This window comes from Octopus bimaculoides, chromosome 9 (assembly GCF_001194135.2).
Source record: "Octopus bimaculoides isolate UCB-OBI-ISO-001 chromosome 9, ASM119413v2, whole genome shotgun sequence".
In the NCBI taxonomy this organism is placed as follows: Eukaryota; Metazoa; Mollusca; class Cephalopoda; order Octopoda; family Octopodidae; genus Octopus; species Octopus bimaculoides.
Genome location: NC_068989.1, coordinates 17859730 through 17864566, shown reverse-complemented (window position 1 = coordinate 17864566; position 4837 = coordinate 17859730).

Sequence of the window (4837 nt, the reverse complement as noted above, 5' to 3'; positions counted from 1 at the left end):
ATATATATATATATATATATATATATATATATATATATATATATAGATATATAGATGTGTGTATATACATACATACATATATAATTATATATATGTGTATGTATGTTTGTGTGTATATATGTATATTTGTATGTAAAAATAAAAGCATAATAATATTGTTATATACATATCATCACAGATGGGTTTACGACACACGAAGACGCTGTAAATACAGACGTTCAACGTTAATCCACAGGGAACCGCATAACGGTCTTTTCATCTAAGAATTTAATTAACTTTTGGTCGGAGAGAAAAAATTTTTCAGTAATGCTCTCTGAGGCATAATCGTTTAAAGATATCATTAAGCTTTTATCTGAAATCCAGAGAAAACACTAGGGTTATTATTGGACAGACATTCCTCCAACGCTCTATGAACTGAACTTGCTACAAATAGCAGCTTCATCTCTTTGTAATGCACTGTATGAAGCAAAACAGCAATAGTGTGATGGAGGAGACCAATAATCAAAGAAATTCCGAGAATGGAATATTTTTGATTATATCTAGCTAAACGTTTAGCCAGACAACAACTAAACCTCTATATAAATAAAGGGCTAGATGCTCCCCAGACGAAATGATAATGTTACTGTGAACGTCTGGCAACACCCTGAATGCGATGGGTCCATCATAGGTTTTTACTTGTCCCACTATTGCAGCTCAGTCAGTGGCATGAATGTGTGGAACCTGGTCTAACAAACTGTACAACTATTTAAAAATCTTTGCAAATTTCACAGCCTCAGCTATGCTTCTGCTTCAACAGCCATAACATTAAGAGCACCACTCAGAAGCCAGGGTTGATAGATTTTCAGCTACAAAACCGATACTTTCTACAAGAAGCAAGATATTCTCTACTGCGTGTCAGATTGATTAGGTAATAATATACTGCCGGGGTAATGTAGGAATTTGATAGCAACGCCCGACCTTTAAGGAATAGTTTCATGTTAGACCACTTCTGATTCATATTTATTACCTTCAATGTCACATTTCTTTTCAATTTATGTCGACCTGGAGGTCTAGGCATACCAGACCCCAAGCACTTTAATTGGACCATTAGAGATGTAACAAATATTGATTGGAATGGCCTGGTCTTTGCTGTCTATGTGATTCAAAATATCAATTTCTGAGGATGACTATTTAAATGAAAGACACATTGCTATTCAGATAGCTTCCTGCAAAGGCTATTATGTTTCACATCAATAAAGTTATAAACGAAGGTTGTAAATGGAAAAATTAGCATGGCATGGATTAACTACCAGTAAGCTTTTAACAATGATTCCCACCTTTAGATTTTGAACAACAATAGCCACGAGTCGGAGAGAACTGATAGCATAGGTAAATAATAAACAATTCTACAGAAACCAAGAAGAATAGAAGGAATTATGAAAACTAATATCATCTCTACTAGAAGCGAAATATTCAAAAAGGAATCCTTCTTTCAATTCCTTTTCTGCTGGTATTAACACCTTTAATCATTATGTTCAAAGGGAGAGATATGGGGTGGGGGAATCAACCATTTTTTTTTAATATATGGAACTTAAAGTTGTAGATTGCAAATGCTAAACAACTAGAAACACTGCTACAGACAGTATACAGATGTACTATAGAAATTGATATGAAGTTCGATTTATGAAAATGCATTCGGGCAAACGTGAAAATGGGAAAAGAACTAAATATACTAATAACACGTTAAATAAAGAAACAGACTTTAGAGAAAGGGTGTCAATGAACAGGAGAGAAAAAAATTCAAATAGACAAAAGTTAGAAAAATGGTTAGATTGATATTTAAGACAGAAATAAATGCAAAAAAGATAAATATGACACAACACAGATGATGAGAAGAGGAGAGGCGAGTAAATTGAGAGTGGCTGAATGGAGGTAGAAGGAGTCCAGCCAGCACTGAGGTTTAGCAGAGTCCGTTTTGGTAGCAGTAGAAAAGGCAAACAGAGGAGACATGTCTGAGGGCCAGAGACTTGTGAGATTTTATGCCAATCAATTGAATATATCTTTTCTCCGAATGCGGTCAAGAATTCTGTGTGCGCAGCATCAACACAATCTCACATCGTTTTGCTTTTTCGAGGAGCTGAGTGGCTCTCAACATGTCTCTCGGGTATTTTACCGTTTATGCTTAAGCGTCTATCCGCCTGTAATTGATTGTACTTCTCAGTAAACGATTCAGCTAGTTCTCTGGAAACGCTGTCATCACAGGGATTTTATATAACGTTTCATATGTTCACTTTTGAACAGGGGTAACTGTCAGTGCAGATGTTGTTGAGTCACATTTCTTGGTTCTAATGTTCTTTTTGTTATTGCTGTTGCTATTTTTTCTCATATAGTGTATTTTTTGTGGTACTTTTGATAATGCTGGCGATGATGATAGTGTTGGTGGCCTTACTTGCTTTCTTCGTCTTTTCACTGACATTCTCAATTTTTGCTGTTAGTCTTGTCATGATTAATAATGTTTTCTCTCTGCCGTTTCAGTATTTTCTTCTTTTTGTCGTTTCTGTCGCTGTTGTTGGTAATGCTTCTGTTGTTGTTAGCAGTGGTCGTTTTGCTACCTTCGTCGCCGTTCTTGTTGTTTTTACTGTTTTTCCCCCATTCACTGCTGTGTTGCACCATAGTATTACTGCTATTAAGAGCTTTAACACTTACACATTTCTTATTACATTTCTTTTGAAAAATCTTTGGATAAAATAACTTTTACGCTTTGGTGAGTAAATGTATTTCCAAGGCCAACGGCAGATTTAAATTTCGGATACTACGGTTATAATCGCTGCTTCAGTAGTCAAACTTGTTGACATACATTAAATGCAAGACGACTGAGATAAATAACCGTGCTTCCTGAATTCAGAGTAGACTCTCAAAAGTTTAAACACTCTTTCAATGTTCATAAGAGAACATTATGGAAACCAGTGTATATTTCGGAGCGACGGTATTAATGCGATCAGAGAAATTTGGAGAGGGTGCTTTCGTTATTTGCCACCGGGGCAACATATGAGAGTGCATTAGAAGGAAAAGTTGGAAAAGTTAGAAAAACGGCTTACGCGTAATCGATTAAGCAAAAAAAATAATCAGCGGGCATGACAAATAAAAGTATAAAAAAAGAATGAAGCAAGAGGTTCCGATTCAGGAAGAAACCACATAAAGCCAATCAAGGAATCGTTGTAGATGTAAAGTTACTCTTACTGTTCAAGTCAAGCTCTCTCTCGCATTTATATTCTCCAGCTTATAGGCTCATGCTGAGTCAGCTGGCTCACTTCATCTTCAAGCAAACGAAACATTGAGAAAGGTTCTACGTAGACGCTCAACCTGTTAGAAATAGGAGCCATATCTCTATCAAATCATACCTTAAGTTATATAAAAAAAAGACGTTGAATAATTGGGAAAATACGTATTAGTCACAGCTAGAATGGTTTTGATTACAGGTTTACCTGTACAAGGCTAGCTGAAGGTTAAATAACTGCAATAAGAACAATCTTTTAACTGATTTACTGAAGAGCACCATTTTTGTCGTCATCCTTACTTTCGTCTACGACAGTAGTTTGTTAATTTTCAGTCTGTATATAATTATAATTTTAGACTGCTATGATTCTCATGGTCTATGAGCAACCATTTGATTTTCAATATATCGCAATATGAAAGCAAAAAGATCAAAACCACAACTATAGTAGCACTGGACGGAAACTGGCGATAGAAAGAAGGAAGAGGTGGTAGCTCATTGATCGTTGCTGATCATTAATTCAATCACTATAACTTAGCTGGAAGAATTCGGTGGCTATGGGCAGTTACTGAAAAAAGTTACTAACGAGACTTACAACCTGTCATATCTAGCCGGAGGTAGAAATAGAGATTCTCCTAGAAAATCACTTCCACTCGTAAGCTCTGACAAACAATGATGCAATGTAAGACAAGGGTCGGTAACTAAAACGATTCATTAAAATATCGACCTATCTCCGACCAAAATGGACATCGTGTTCTCAAAGCACACAACAGAGTAAACTCTGCAGTTCTATATTTAAGAGATGAGGAATTATTTACATTATTTACATTATTTACATTTGACGGATATTTGTCCTCATCTTGTTTGTTGTTAATAATAGTAACATCGTTGGGAATGAGAACCCAGGTTCGAAATTTCCCCAAGACACCTGACGAAGGCTTGGAGGGTATATCAGCCGAAACGTTGTGTTAACAACAAACAAGATGAGGACAAATATCCGTCAAATGTAAATAATGTAAATAATGTAGAGTAAACTCTGTTTAAAACAGACAAAGGCCAAATGGTAAGGATTAAACCGAACGGTCTATAGTCTCTCAATCACTTATTGCTTTTATGCGTCATGCGGTAGTTTAACAAATGTTGCCACCATGAGTAATGCACAAAATGCATCTCATTGATCTCTGCGAGTTGTTTGTAAGAATATGTGCAAATATATCATCTCTGTGCGTTTTTAGTTCTTTAGTTTATTTTAGATAAGGCAAGGGCCATGCTAGAAAACTGTTTGCCCTGATCTCAAGATGACAGTTACATCGTCCCATCTATAACGGTTACAACTACCCCAGCTTCGTCCTACAAACTAGCTGGGGCAGATCTGAAATCTGTACCGAACCATCTAATTAATAGCATGCCGTGTGTATGAGAGGCAGAGTATATTCTGTATTCTTTAATACATAGAAGTACACATACACACATACACACACAAACATGTAGACACATCCATCCATCCATCTATCCATCCATCCATACATACATACATACATATACATACATACATACATATATATATATATATATATATATATA